General features: G+C 40.5%; 1 protein-coding gene across 9 annotated transcripts in view; it reads right to left on the bottom strand.

Moving 5' to 3' along the window:
• The window catches only part of SIK3 (SIK family kinase 3), a 241,093-nt gene that overhangs the window by 146,222 nt on the left and 78,267 nt on the right, over window positions 1–16,604 (bottom strand). The window lies entirely within an intron of this gene.

Below are 16,604 nucleotides of genomic sequence, written 5' to 3'. Positions count from 1 at the left end.
AGTTCAACACGAATACAAACTATCGTAAGTCCCTAAAAATCAAGAACAAGGTCAGCCCTGTGAGACCCTAAAAAAGTTATAAATTAAAACTAAAGGCAACCCAAGTTATTTTCAGTTAGTACCCCAGAAGTAAAGAAAGGATGGAGTAATTTAAAATGAAAAATTAGACTTGACCCTGTGGAATTGTTAACTTCCTATTAATGTGGACTTCCAATTATAACCCCATCTCTAGATTTTGGTACATGAAGTCGGATAAGGCAGGACGATTAACAGCCATAAATCTTCAACCCAAGGAAGAGAGTTTCTGACAATTTAATTCAAAAAGGTAACTAAAAACACACCTCGGGGTTAAGGTTTAAATCCTACTATCAACTGGGAAATAAACATTTCAAACTTTTTTTTTTTTAACTTGAATTTATTTAAATTCAAGTTAGCTAACATACATAGTGCTGGTTTCAGGAGTTAAGTTCTAATAGAATAATTTCTGAGTCTCTTAATATTTTATTGTATCACATCAAAAGCTGCTGAAATTTAAATTTCAGTTTGAAGACAATGGCAAAAGACTTCTTCTCACTCAGAAAAAAAAACAAAATTAATTAGAAACAGCAGACATCCCATGAGAAGGCAGTAAGACAATGCGTCTCTTAATGTTGCGGTCACGTAAAGAGAAGGCTGTGACTGAACGCATTAACTGTGCCAGCTTCTTGGAAGCAACGGAACATGGTACCTCCCCATACCAATCCCCATAGTGATCACGACTAGCCCATTACCAGCAAAGCTACACTAAGTCCTCACTTCAGAGGTGGGAACTTCCCCGAATAAAAAGCGACTACAGAGGCCAAGTGCCTAGACTTGGGAAGGAGGACACCTGCCAACATCAGACAGCTTCCCCAGTTCAAAGAAGTAACTTTTCCCCCACTTTGAGGGAGAAGGAGAGACGATGTCGTGAGGGAGGCCCAACGGTCGGAAGGCTAACCAAAGCTGGGTCCATCCTGTACACATGAATGAGTAAAGCAGCAAATCTGAACGCACAGGCCATTTAAATGTATAGTCTAAAGCCTCAGTATAATGGTAGATATTATTTTATTGGCAGTACATTAAGAAAAAGAAATCATTAATTTCTCTTGGTCCCTAGTTTTTTCAAGAATGTAAGACGAAAGACTAGTGCACTATACCCCTAGAGTCAAATAGGGACAATCTCTGTCGGGCTCCCAAGTCTAACCATCGGTTTTCTTTACTGCTACTCACTCGATCACTCTTTCCTGACTCAGGTACCTCCCAGCAGACACTGATTACTTCCACATCTGTGCCTGCAGGCTCAAATATTTCCGACCATCACCTCCTGGGCATCACCCTCATATACTCCATTACCCGACAGTCAGCCCATCCATAATTAAAATGATTACATTTTCTCTTCTCTGGCCAAACCTCCTCTTCTACCTTGAATCCCCCTGTCACCTAAAAGCACTGTTGGGATAAAGCCATAATTAGTCTACTTCCTAATTAATCTACTTACCGAAGGTCTCCCCCTCCCGCTCCCCAAACCATTAATCCCTCAAATTCCAAAATATTTCTTCTATAATGAAAGCAGTGCCACAAAATAATAATCGCTACTATTTATTAGGTATGTTTTCTGTGTTAAGTGCTGGGCTTTACATATATGATCTCATTCAATCCAATCTTAGAGCAATTCTTTGGGGTGGGCATTATTATGCCTGTTTTACAGACGAATTAAACCAAGCTTAAGGCTTATCCAAAGTTAAAAAGATAGCTAGTAAATGGGAGACTAGGAGTTCAAGATCAGATACCACCTCTTAACCACTGTATAAAACTGCCTCATTATACAGAACACTTTTCTAAAGACTGAGGGAAGGGAAAAACCAGGTATTATCTGATTACTGTAATAGCTAAGTTACAAATTCATTATTTACTGTACAGTTCTAGCCACAGACTCCAGATAATTTTATACTTAGAGGTACTCTCAAAACACAAATCTAGTGATCTAAAAGACCAAACCAAAAATATATTTTGGTGTTTGTCCATTGTCTTAAATGATAAAGACAAAGAGTATTTCACAATCTGGCTCCAACCCTACCTCCCACCTGTTATCTTCCCATATTCCCAGTGACAGTCCCCTTCACCCCATCCACACTTTTTGATGCTAACCACTGTAGCAACTAGTAATTCTCATTCACTCTCCTCAAGGCCAGGTCTGTGGTCAATTTCTTCAATGTAGCGCTCCCTGACTTCTCCAGCCAGAATTAATTCCTCCTTCTTCTTGCTTCCATAAGCAGGCTTTTCATTCATTCCTACCTTACAGCAAACATATCTACAGACATATACATTACACTCATACACATACATCATCAAACTTATTACAGATCCCGAAAAGGGAGTCATCTTATCTTTTCAAATATGGGGACACGCATACTGAAACCCCATATATTTGTGTACCTGTAGGGGAAGACATTTGTGCACCAATCTTTCCTCTTTCTGTTCCCTTACCTCTTCCTTTCTTACCCACTCTTTCCCTACACCATATTCACTCCACAGCATGTTAAAAAAAATAAATACAGTGAGTGTATGCCAAAGTGAGTATTTCCAAATGTCAAAGTAAATGACATGGTTACTAAGACTCTAGTTAGGATCAACCATGTGGTACCCAATATATATTGTACAATGGTACTGTACAAATGGTCTCATTTACACTTAAAGAAGGAGGGCTTGTCACTGTGCTCTAGGTAGTAGAAACGGCCACCTCTGCCCAGGATAGTGAAGCTACTACAAACAGGGTCAAGGAATTGGGATTCAAAACATATCACTTAAGGGGCGCCTGGGTGGCTCAGGCGGTTGAGCATCTGACTCTTGATTATGGCTCAGGTCATGATCTCACGGTTTGTGCATTCAAGCCCCACATCGGGCTCTGTGCTGACAGTGCAGAGCCTGCTGAGGATTCTCACTCTCTCCCTCTCTCTCTGCCCCTCCCCTGCTCGCGCTATCTCTGTCTCTCCCAAATAAATAAATAAACTTAAAAAAATTTTAAAGTATCATTTAAGGACCAAATGTGAACGAACAATGGGATAGATTTTTATTTCCTCCCCCGAACCCCAAAGTAACAAAAGTGCTTTCCATAGACACGATTGATTTTTATTTAAAAAAAAAAAATTTTTTTTAACATTTATTTATTATTGAGAGACAGAGAGACACAGAGCGTGAGTAGGGGAGCGGCAGGGAGAGAGGGAGACACAGAGAGAGAGAGGGAGCTGTCAGCACAGAGCCCGATGTGGGGCTCGAACCCACAAACCGTGAGATCATGACCTGAGCTGAAGGCAGATGCTTAACTGACTGAGCCACCCAGGCACCCCCACAGTTGATGATTTTTAAATAGACAAATCACAGCATAACTCTATATAATCAAACTACATGTCATTTTCAGATTGTTTTTCTCTCTACACCCTACATCCTAAAATATTCTGATTGTAAAATGTTTGGTTTAACTGGAAAATATTTTCTTTATTACTGTTTAACAAAAAGAGGGCGGGAGGGAGGGAAGGAAGGAAGGAGGGAGGGAGGGAGGGAGGGAGGGAGGGAGGGAGGAAGGAAGGAAGGAAGGAAGGAAGGAAGGAAGGGAGGAAGGAAGATGCAGAAAAAGAATAAACTTAGCTTTTTATGGCTGGAACCCTAAAACCCAAAAATACCAGTTGTTTAGCTTCTAAAAGGGATTCCTTTCTCTATCCTTCTAATTATTCTCAGAAGCAAAGAGAAACAGAGATTTAAGAAAACATGCATATTCTTCTAGTACAGTGCTAAAGGAGCAAGGGAAAAACACCCTCAAGTAACAGGAGAAGCAGTGGAGACGAAGAGGGGCCGTAGGATGCTGAGGGAGGTCTGGTTGCCAAAGAAACCAAACAGTAAAGTCTAAGAGGAAAAATCATTAGTTGGAAAATCTCTGAAATGCCTCTGTAGGAGGTTAATCCCTTGTCCTAAAAGACACGCAGCGAAGAGACCAATGGTCACAAATGACATAGGGACCCCAGAGCATACCAACAGCCAAGCATCTGCCTTTTCTAAATTGCGCAGTACATCTATATCAGAGTGGCCACAGACGAATTAGGAATCTGTGATGAATCCTGTGACCTGCTGAAACCCAAATTGTGTGTGTGTGTGTGTGTGTGTGTGTGTGTGTGTGTATGCGTGCACGCTATTTTTAAAAAAGAGCTCCTGTCAGCTATAGCATTTAAGTAGGTGTAGGGCGCCTGGGTGGCTCAGTTGGTTAAGCATCTGACTGAGCCTCAGGTTATGATCTCATGGTTCGTGGGTTCAAGCCCCGCATTGGGCTCTGTGCTGACAGCTCAGAGTCCGGAGCCTGCTTTGGATTCTGTCTCCTCTCTCTGCCCCTCCCCTACTCACACTCTCTCTCAAAAATAAACATTTAAAAAAATTTTTAATAGTTGTAAATTGTATTTTTAAACAGATATAAATACAAAAACCATTACTGTTTACAATATCACCTAGGTAAACTCAGCAAACTGGAAACATTTATGACATTAGCTAACCTCTGGCCCTCCAACCTTAAAGTCCAGTCTAAAGTTGTTTCGATTTGTCTCAGTTTAGAGGGGAAAAGTGAAATTACAAAGTATCATTTATAAGTAACCAGTAGTCACTGATTTTGAAGAGTTCAAAATGAGCAAAACTACTTGAAATCCCGAAGCCAAACCTTTGTTGGAAGGCCAATAAACCATGTTGTAGTTAAGGAGAAGGGGAATTAATACAGAAAAAAAATCACATAGAAGGAAAGAATGTTAGTTTTATTTCCTCTGGGAAACAGAACACAGGGTAAGACCTCAGCTTCCAAAGCCAGACTGATTGCTCTACTCTTTCTGAGCTGTGTGACTTCAAGAAAGCTGCTTGCCCTTGCTGTGCGCTTCAGCTTCCTCGTCTGTTAAGGTAAAGACAATAATATACTTAATTCACAGGGTAGTTGTGAGGCTTAAACGAAATCATGATTAAACTACTTAGGACAAACAGTGCTTGTTCAGGATTCAATAAATGACCATAAAATCCCTTTGACATTACCTAATTAATCTCTTCATCTTGACCACTGTTATATATATACTATCCTCCTGTGATATCACCGTCAGCCTCAATTCCCTAAAACACTTCCTTCCGTAGTACATCAAGAACCTGTGTTTGTTCATACCAAACTCAGACTTATGGGTCCGGCTTTCACGATCCTCTAAAACCCGTCCCCACGCAATCTTCCATATGCATCTGCCCCCGGACAATCACTTTTTGTCCTGCTACTGCTTATCACTTACCTTCACACAAAACTTACCTCTTTTGTTTCTGCCTCTGCAGCAAGTACAGTCTTTTTAAAAGGCCCGCTTTCCAGGCTCCTCTCGCCCCTACCTTCTGCCTGTGCGACTGTTATCCACACTTCCAGAAAACAGTCCGGATTCTTTGAGAAGCTGCCGATATTTTGATCCCCTGATGACTGCCCCTAATCCTCTCAAGAACCTAGCTGCAGAGGATAACGTACACTGCTGTCTAGTCGTGTCTGTTAGTTCAAACTCCACAAAGTACTCTTCTCCTAAAGATCTTCCCTAAACATCATCCACGGTTTCCAGCAAAATGCTGTGCACTGTAATAAGCTCTCCACTCACTTGTTTCCACAACTAAAAACAAGGAACAAAATTTTATTCAATAAACACAATGAATGATAAATCTTTCGTTCCATATTATAGCTTTGACTATGTCAGGAGGCTGTAAATAATATTCTCTTAAATGTAGCCATAATTTTATGACCAGAAAAATATCAACACATAAACCTGCCCAAATCCAGTCACACGAGGAGGGGCAGTTCCAACAGAATGAAAAATATGGCATTTCTCTATCCTCGATACAAAAAAAAGAAATAACTAAACAACAGGTAGCTGTCTACCATTCTTCAGTTGTTAATGGGATCACGCAGACTTAACGTGGGCGGGCTCGTGTTTTCTGACCAGTATCACGTTCATCCGCGACAATATCAGGACCTTTCCACTTTATTCCATTGTCAAAAAACAACACCCATGTCTATTCTAACATCTCTAACAGCAATTTTACATCTCTCTGAAGTTAACAACTGGAGGAAACAAGCTTCAGAGGAACCGCTGGCCATTATTATTAGATTACCCATCTTGAGATACTTTCACTGCCAGTCTTCCTTTGTTTTGCCAGGCACTTGACTCCATAGCAACTAGTCTGAGGATGGACATAAATCCACGCACATGAACAGAGATGTGCTGAGCAAAATACTGCTTATTTACTCAGCCAATTCATCTGGATCTAACAGGGCAGGCAGTCTGCTACAGAGGCAACTGAGACGCGGACAAACAAAAGACCCAGGAGCAGAGTATCTCATATGGGTATCAATTATTCACTCAACAAACATACAAGGCACTAAATGTAAATCCACATCTATGCACCCTATACTATATGCAAGGTATTGTACTTAAACAAAGACTCATTCCATAGTGGCTTGCGTTTTTAATAAAAGGTGTAAGACATACACCACTAAAAAGGCAAATACAGCATTTACTGTTAACATATTTATATTTCACATTGATTCAGGGAATGTTTAAATACATATACTTACATAAATGCACACTGGCTAAATATAAAATGAAGAAAGAAAAAGAGAAAATGAGATTAGGAATACAAGATTTTTTTTTTTTTTTTAATTTTTTTTTCAACGTTTTTTATTTATTTTTGGGACAGAGAGAGACAGAGCATGAACGGGGGAGGGGCAGAGAGAGAGGGAGACACAGAATCAGAAACAGGCTCCAGGCTCTGAGCCATCAGCCCAGAGCCTGACGTGGGGCTCGAACTCACGGACCGCGAGATCGTGACCTGGCTGAAGTCGGACGCTTAACCGACTGCGCCACCCAGGCGCCCCTAGGAATACAAGATTTTAAAAAGATGTTAGTATACTAAAATGAGAACACTGGGATCTTTAACATTTTTCCAGAGAGCGACGAATGTACAGTGTATAGAAAACAAAATACTATGAATTTGGAGGAACAACAGATCTCAGCCAATCAGGACAATCAGGGAAGGCTGGGACTCAAAAAAGCACAACAGGGCTATTGTTGACAAAGAAGGTTGATTCCTTTTTTAAATGACAAAATTGAATACTGTTGCTCAAAAAAAAAAAAAAAAGTGTGTAAGAAGTTCTTCTAGAAAACACATGAACAGGTTTGATCAGCTCTTCGTCTACATCCTTTAATACTTCGTGTATCTCCCTCCCAGGTCTTTCACGATCTTGGTAACAACCAATGCCTAGAGCAATGTATCAAGCACATAGTAGGTGCTTAATAAAGGTCTCTTGGGGGCGCCTGGGTGGCTCAGTCGGTTAAGTGTCCGACTTCAGCCAGGTCACAATCTTGCGGTCCGTGAGTTCGAGCCCCGCGTCAGGCTCTGGGCTGATGGCTCGGAGCCTGGAGCCTGTTTCCGATTCTGTGTCTCCCTCTCTCTCTGCCCCTCCCCCATTCATGCTCTGTCTCTCTCTGTCTCAAAAATAAATAAAAACATTAAAAATAAATAAATAAATAAATAAATAAATAAATAAATAAAGGTCTCTTGGATCCACTTAACAACCCAATTATTTTCAAGGTTCTACTAGCCTCTAAAGTTAATTATTAGTTTTTCCCTTTTTACCAGTTTTAGAAATGCCTAGAAAGCATAGAGTAAGTTGAGATAGTGGCACTTCCATTAATGTTCAGGGGCTCAAAGAAAGGAAAGTAAGTAACAGACTGACAACTGTAGTTTAAAAAATACTTGTAATTCTCCTTCCTCTTTATAAGGTGGATTTGGGATGTAAACAGAAATAAATGTTTAAAACCTCAATTCCCACCATGATAGCCAGGGACTTTGACCATGATCTCACAGGTAAAGAAACGAAATGGAGAAATGGCAGGGCAAGGCTGTGGCTTTCAGCATTTCCTCACCAAACCTGAGCACCATATGCCTCAGGAAGCCTCCACCTGGCACAGAAAGGTCTCATCTCATCTAGTGCTTTGCACTCTTCCCACACCTCCGAGATCACTTAAGTTTTTCACAGAATCACAATTTTTAAGTGTGTAGTTACATGAGCTTTTTACTTAATACAGTAAAAGTATAAATTATCAGCCATACAAAAATGAAAAGTTAGCCATAATCCCAAACCAGTCCAAAGAACTTGCTTTGAATTACACTAAAAGTGTATAGCTAGAGAACTAATTTTACTAAGTGATCCATTTTGAACAAATCGAAAAGAAAATTGACAGCTATAGGTATTCAACCCTCAAGAACAAAGGTATATGAAATAAAGGCACATTTCAAATCAGACTCCAGATTTATGCAAGCCATGATATTTCTTGGCTTTTAGTTCAAAAGACTTACGAACAAAATACATTTTTACAAATACAGGGGAACCAAACATGCCTAGAGTTTGGCCATAGAATTTAAAATATTAGAACAGTTCCAGAATAACTGGTTTAAGTCCCAAGTGTAAAGCATTTTTTTTTAACTTTTTAAATGTTTATTTATTTTTTTAAGAGAGAGAGACAGAGCACAAGCAGGGGAGGGGGCAGAGAGAGAGGGAGACACAGAATCCAAAGCAGGCTCCAGGCTCCGAGCTGTCAGCACAGAGCCCGATACAGGGCTCAACTCGTGAACCACAAGATCATGACCTGAGCTGAAGTTGAACACTTAACCGACTGAGCCACCCAGGTGCGTCCAAGTGTAAAGCATTTTTATGTTTTTATTGGCAGATATGGCTTACCTGTAGGTTCTTCACTTCTTTACCCCAAGCTGTTAACAACAGGGCAAGTGTGTGATAATTAAGCCAGAGACAGATGTTGGCACTCTAGTTACAGTTTGGAAACTTAAATGTCTATGACTTCTCCAAAGCTGTAACTTCAATTCCTTTAAAATTCTTTAAAATCTGTGATTCCTCTAAGCTCAGGGTAGATCAGCAATGACAAACAACTCATGATGCTAACTGCTGTCTAGTCCATCCAGATGAACGCTGGCTTCACATCAGCTTTAAGTTCAGCATATTTGTGTGCTTATGATACCAGTAGGAGTATAATCTTGTGAGACACAGGAGGGGGTTGGATCTGTAAGAAGACCTTTAATTGAAAAATATTCTTCATCTGAAGAAGCAATTCAGTAAAATGCTTCAGTTTTCCACAACCTAGCAATGTGACTTTAAATAAAAATCATCTCTCTAAACTTGGCTTGAATTTAAAGTCTTTCCAAAATAATCCCATCAATTGACCATGCTAAGAGTACAAAATGAGTAAAATAAACAATCATTTTCATTGTTATCCTCAGATCATATGCAATTAATCAATCTCAACAATGTCGTGGTAAATATTCTTATGGCTACATTCTTGTGACCTATGCTTATTTCTACAAGACAAACTCCTAAAACCAAAACTGCTAAGTCAACGAATATACACTTTCTTTTTTTTCTTAATTTTTTTTTTTTATTTGTTTTTGAGAGAGAGAGAGGGAGACACAGAAGCAGAAGCAGGCTCCAGGCTCTGAGCTATCAGTACAGAGCCCGACGTGGGGCTCGAACTCATGAACCGCGGGATCATGACCCGAGCCGAAGTCAGACGCTCAACCGACTGAGCCACCCAGGCACCCCAACGAATATACACTTTTTAAGATACTCCTCAAATTGTACCTACCTAGTCCCTCACCCCACAGCAACACTGAGTATGGGTTTTGTGTTTTTTTTTTCCAAATAAAATCTCACCGTTTGGGCAAGTAAAAAAGAATTACATCATAATTGACATTACATAATTGACACTGGGTGGTATATATACACACACACACACACACACACACACACACACACACACACACACAAGGTATATCTAATATTAGATATGTACATTGGATAATTGTATGTTTTTTTCATTGCTGCTAAAAATTTCTATCAGCTCGTTTTTAGCTCAAAAGCCTCTTGCTCAACCTCTGAATTTTAGCAGGCTTATAAAAAAAAAGAGAAAGTACACCATAAAATAAAACTATCCCGATACTCCTGTCCTGGAAACTACTTCCTCAAACCTAATGTTGGCAAGAAAACATCTCCGCTACTTGGGCTCCGATACAAAAGGTATACACAGGAGACCTGATACAACACCTGGAGGAATAAAGTCTATCTGCAATTAGCTACACATTGTTTGGAATTTATAAGTCAGATCAACCCACTTGGGATTGGTTTGTTGGTTAACTACTTTCCTAGACATCCCTTTTAAAATCTTAAGTGCATTTTAATGCATAGTTCTGTCATGGAGCCAAGAAATAATGAAACAGGGACTATCAACTCTCTTTAATGCTGTCAGATTACTAAAACATTAATGACAAAGCATCATATTAAAGTGATCTATCTTAAAAAGTAATATCAGACCCCATTAAATTACAGCTGATTCATTGGTTGTTACTTTGCCCGAACAAATCTAAAAGACTTAAGCAGCTTTTGGGCTCAACATTTTCTCTAACTTGTCCGACTCATTCAGACACTGCCAAGGCCAGCTCCAGAGTGATTACCTGGTTTGTGATGAATGTATTTCTTAAAGACTATTAATGTACTTACTTATGCCAGCATAGCTGGAGGGGAGAAAACTGGCCCAATGAGATCATTTAGTCGTTGACACCAGATTATAGTAACACTCAAAAAGACAACAGGTTGCTTAGCAGCAGTTTTCCAAATGCATTCATATGAAGAAAACTGACAGTAATCTTCTCCACAGAAAATCAGACTGAACGTATTCATAAAACAGTACTCACTGATCCCTCGGCAAAGAAGCTCAGCTAAAAAAGTCTACCTTCTTGGCAAATTCTCCTCATACATGGAACTAGAATCTGGGATCATTGATCTCTCTCCCCAAAGTTCTCCCACCTTCTGTGAGTGGGGAAAACTTCCTCTCCTCAGAAGTTCACACCACTCAACCATACGACTCTCTAAGTCAATGTTCTAATTCATCTCCAGCCCACCTTCCAAAGTACGAGAATAATTTGGCACTGGCTCGGTCTTCTCCATCCTAGTTACAACCATCCTTCTAGCCAACCTCCCATTATGGAGATGTTACTGCCAAGGACCTTTATCTCCTCTCCTAGATTAGTCATAATCCATAGCTAGTCCAGTCTTGAAATCCTAAAGTACTATATCTGCATCCGCTAGACAGATTTTTTTTCCAATTTCCAACATTCATAATACTTGTCCTGCAAAATTATAAGAAACAACTAACAAGGATTCAAGATAATGTTAATCCCCCCCCAATAGATTAGTCTATTGTCATTGTTCTCATTGCCTTATAGAACCACATCAACACTCTTTAACGTCATTAGAACCTTCCATCACTTGACCCCTTCTCCTTCCCTTTTCTTGAAATTGCTCCTTATCTTATCACGACCAAGTTTCTATGACAAGTAGCCTTTAATCACTAGTGTTACCTATTTACCTAACACTCCTCAATCCCCTAGCATTGGCCTCCCACCCTATGACTCTAGTGAAACCCGTCCCACTAAGGTCACCAACTGACCTACTGATAGATACTTCCCAGTCTCCATCTTAATGACTTCCCAGCAATATTTTCCAGAACTGACCACTCCCTTCCTTCAACTCTTCCTTCTGCTCCCAACAAACCCTCCCCTACCTCTCTGGTACCTCTTTTATTATTGACCCTATTCCTCCCCCTCCCTTCCCATCCTCCCCACAGCAGCCAGAAGGATATTTGTTAAAGGTCTAATTTGGTCATGACACTCTCTGGCTTAAAACAGTTCATGTGTTTTTAGACGAACTCTTTTCATGTGGGTTACCAGGTGACTGTTTAATTCCCCTGGCCTTATTTGTCTCCACACTTCCCTGCTCTACACAATCCTGCCACACTAACTGACTTGCAGGGCCCTAAAAGGACCAGGGTTTTTCTCTCATCTGCTCTAGCCATTTTCAGATACTATTTCCTCAAGTGAAGCAGCTCAGCTCTTTCCAACACCCCTAACCCCACCCCTAAGTGAAGCTGTACAACTTCACTTGGCTGTCTCCTAAAAAGGCCCTCCCGCCCCCCAGAACTGGGTTAGGGTCTACATGCTGTCATAAATGCCCTGGTGCAGCACTTGGCCTTTGTAACGGCAGTTTTTGTTGCTTGTCCAATCTCCCACCAGATGATAAGTTCCCTGGAGGTAGTAACTGTACCTTGTTCACCTTGTTAACCCAATATATAACTAATCCTGTGTCAGACATAGAACAGGAACTTAATAAACATTTCTCAAACACTGAATGAATAAAGGGCACCCTTTTCTGCATGCCTAGAACAGTTTCCTAATTCAGGCCATTATTTCCTGCTTGAATACTAGGAGACTCTAGAAGAGTGTTTCTCCTGACGAACAAACAGTCTCTCTACCTTCAATCCACACTCCATATTGCCACACGAATCCATCAATGCAAACTTGATTCCATGTGTCCCCTTCTTAAAAGGTATGAGAGGGCACCTGGGTGACTCAGTCATTAAGCAACTGACTTCAGCTCAGGTCATGATCTCACAGTTCGGGAGTTTGAGTCCCGCATGGGTAAGCATTGGATAAACACGAGCCCCACTCCAGGTGAGCACGGGCCCCACATCGGGTGAGCACAGGCCCTGCTTCAGAAGCCCCACTTTCTTTCTCTCTCTCTCTCTCTCTCTCTCTCTCTCTCTCACTCTGCCCCTCATGGGATTCTCTCTCTCTCTGCCCCTTGCTCACTTATACCCTCTTTTTCTCTCTCTCTCTCAAAAAATAAAAAATAAAAAGGTATTATAAGTTTCCCCACTATCTACAGGAAAAAATCCAAACTCCTTAGCATAAAATACAAAGCTCCTCTGTTGTCTGGTCCCCACAACCTATCCTTTCTCACCTCCTACCACTTCCTCACACTGCTACTGTGCTTTGGCCGGATGAAACCATTTACACTTTCCTGAACTTACCATGCCTTTTCCAAACCCGTCTTGGCATCTACCCTCAATTCCCTTTCCCAGTGTTTAAAGGCTATGGTTTGAACTTCATGCTAACATATAGAACACTTCATGATTCTGCAACAGACTGATTGTAAGTGGCCAAATATTAGGATAAAGTGTTCGTCTCCAAAAAGAAAAGCACTGCGTGCATCTTAGATCATTTTCCCAAACAGAAGCGGAGTCTCTTTACGTAAGTTACTTTCACCGGGGTCCATCTGGGCAAGAAATTCTCCTTCTTCACAACACACTTGCATCTTAGTCCGTTACTGAGGGAAAGAACACCAGACTCAGGAAGAACAAGAGGAAAAAAGAACATGTCACGATCCTGACTTCATAATAAACACACTCTAAGCTAAAGCGGCATTAAGTAGAATTCTAATGTAATAAAACGCTTGCAACTAGCACTTCTTTCATGAAGAACATGTAGGAGGAGGGCCTGTCATCTGACAGTATCTGCCAGGTAAGTATTCTGCAAGTATCAGAAATCACAAGCAGAAGGTAACAGTCGCTGCCACCAAAAAGTCTGTATCCCGAAGTGAACCCTACTGTGAAATGAGGTGGAAGTTGTGTTTTTCCTGTCCTAAAATCCAACTTGCTCACATTCCTCACAGGTAGCCAGTGCTGGTAGAGTACAGATCTGCCAGCATGAAAAGCAGTCAGTGTTCTGCCTTAAGTACACGTGGCTTGTCAAGTAAATGCTGCCTTTGTGGTAGTTGCTAGAGCAATCACCAACAACAACAACCCTCCCCCCAAAAACGGCAGTCTGCACGGCGCATTAACATCTCCTTTCTTAGGATATTGGCTTTTGCCACGTTAAGTCTCTTGTTATGATGAGAAATTCACACTGACTCTACCAGGTCGACACTATTCAGAATCTGACCGGATTTATATAGAATTAACCGCGTGGCATGTGCCCAGCACTCTTTCATTTCTGTTCAGTGAGTCTTTAGTGAAGGACAACATAAAAGAAAGCCTTGGCTCAGGCAGATCTGGCTTGGAAATCAAGCTCCACGACTTACTACCAGTCTTGCACTTGGCACAATTTGTTTAACATCTTCAATCACAATTTCCTTCATGTAATACAGAGACGACAGAAGTACCTAGCTCACAGGGTTGTTCTTGGGATTTCATAAAATAATATATTCAACACAATGCCAGGTACACGGTAAGCACATTAGAAACACAAACAATTATTACTGTTACCTGGATTTTGCTCCTGCAGCTATTGTTTGCTTTACAGAAGGTCGACATCAAAGAGGGTTACGAATTCCACATACAAAAAAGAAACAGCTCAAGCTCAGAATTGAAAGGCAGAGCAACCTACTTATTAACAGACTCATCTATAAAAGAGGAATACAAGAGTCCCATTTCAGTTGCCAAGCATTGTTCAAAAACTACACGTTAGCAACAAATGCTCCAAAGGATATGCTCTGATTATCCAGGTGCTATTGCCTTCATCTGGGCATCTACAGAAATTGTGGAGAAAGAAAACCAAACGAAGTAAGAAATCACACTAAGGTACTTATTAAGCAGCAAAACGCTACCTCAGAAATCGCAAATATTCAAAATCCTCTCCAAATGACATCCTACCACCCATTGATTAGAAGCAAAACGGACAGAACGTAACCCTGAATTTGAGTAGCCTGAACTCAACCCGGAGCTTGTCCTTAATTAAGCTTTGACAGGTAAATTCGATGAATCTACCCTTAGGGGCATACATTGATTGAAGTAACTAACAATGTTGTTTGGACCTTACAAACAGGAACCCTGACAACCCCTGGGTAAATGCATTTTGCTAATCAATTCTGACAAAATATAATAATAAAATGGTGGAAGGTGGAAATGACAGAATAATACTATTAATTAAGACCTGAATCAATTCTTTCCTTCTAATCTTAAAAGTCACAAGAGCACTTCTTCCCGCCTGGCAATAACATTCCAACCAGTGAAACTCTTAGCTCCTCTCCTCATCCCACCTTCCACCAGCTCTGGTCCAATTCCTACTGGACAATGAGAAAGGAAACAAGGTCACAGGCTATGAGGTAATGAAGAGGTCCCAAACCAAAGACTTCTAATTAAACTTAATGTCCTAAGGCTTGGGCAATGGAAGGCATGTTAGAGACATATAGAATAGCTACCACAATTTCATTGGTAAGGAAACTGAAAGAGTTGCCCAAGTCTCACGCAACCAGTTACTGTTAAAGCCAGGATTGGAACCCAAAACTCTTAGATCGCAATCCAACATCTTTCCTACTATGTCGCTGAGATCAGTTTTCAGAAGATTGTACAATGACTTCCTCTCCTTTTTTACTATATAATATCCAGAATATAAGACAAAGGATGAAGCACTGGGAACAAATAAAAAAATACTAATAGCTAACACTTACTGAAAGCTTATGTGCCAAGCACTCTATTAAGCACTTAAGTGCATTATCTCCTTTAATCCTCTTAACAACCCCAAAGGTGGGTGCAATTTATTAGCCTCCTTTTACAGATAAGGAAATTTAGGTAGACAGAGGTTAAATAACGCACCCAAAGTCACACAGCTAGTAAATGATGGATCTAGAATTTGAGCTCAGTCTAACTCTAGAATTTGAGCTCATCCACAATTCACTAGAATGCCATCAATCCCATAGTATTTCCCTCTGGCCCATGCTCTATCACAGCAGCAATAGCTTCCTACTGAAAGCAAAGGGATGAAAAATAATAATTTGGTGAATTAAGTATCTATGATAAAACTGAGAATTTAGGGGTGTCTGGGTGGCTCAGTCGGTTAAGGTCCGACTTCGGCTCAGGTCATGATCTCATGGTTCATAAATTGGAGACCTGCGTCGGGCTCTATGCTGACGGCTCGGAGCCTGCAGCCTGCTTCTGATTCGGTTCTCCCTCTCTCTGCCCCTTCTCTGCTCACACTCTGTCTCTCTCAAAAATAAACAAACATTAAAAAAAAAAAACAACCTTAGATTTTAATATAAGCCCATTTGCTTTCTCTTCACCAAAACCCTTCTCCTGTTCCTCATCAATTCAAACCAACAGATCTATACTGAATATGGGGGGGGGGGGGGGGCGGGAATGTCCATAGGTGCCCATGCCAATGTACATTCAATCACAGGCTCTTGTGTGGTAAGGATCCTAAGCAAAGTTGTATCTTTACAGCACCCCCCCCCACGTCTCACAATTATGTTATGGTGTATCACAATAATGATAATCACATATCACAATATGGTTTATCACAATAAATAGATTTAGATAACTTTTTTTTTAAGAAATTTGACATTAGGCACACTCTAAGAGTTTAGAATGTGAGTTAACCATTTTGTTAAGTTGTTCAATGGTCCCCACTAAAAAATGCACACCATTTTTCTTTCAAAGATACTTCAATAACTAATACATACCTTACAGAAAACGTAAGTTAGAAAGAAACAGAGTAGCAGACAGAAAACCCAGCTTTAAAAATTGGGAGGAAGACACATAAAAAAGCCTGACTTTGAAGAAAAATATGGAAATATAACCATAAAATTCGGATTTATTCTAAAACAAGTAGAAAGTTGGACCCTTAAGCTTAAAAGACTGCCA

This window comes from Panthera pardus, unplaced genomic scaffold (assembly GCF_024362965.1).
Source record: "Panthera pardus isolate Hobbes unplaced genomic scaffold, ASM2436296v1 HiC_scaffold_12, whole genome shotgun sequence".
Taxonomy (NCBI): domain Eukaryota; kingdom Metazoa; phylum Chordata; class Mammalia; order Carnivora; family Felidae; genus Panthera; species Panthera pardus.
This window is presented reverse-complemented; position numbering and strand designations above follow the sequence as displayed.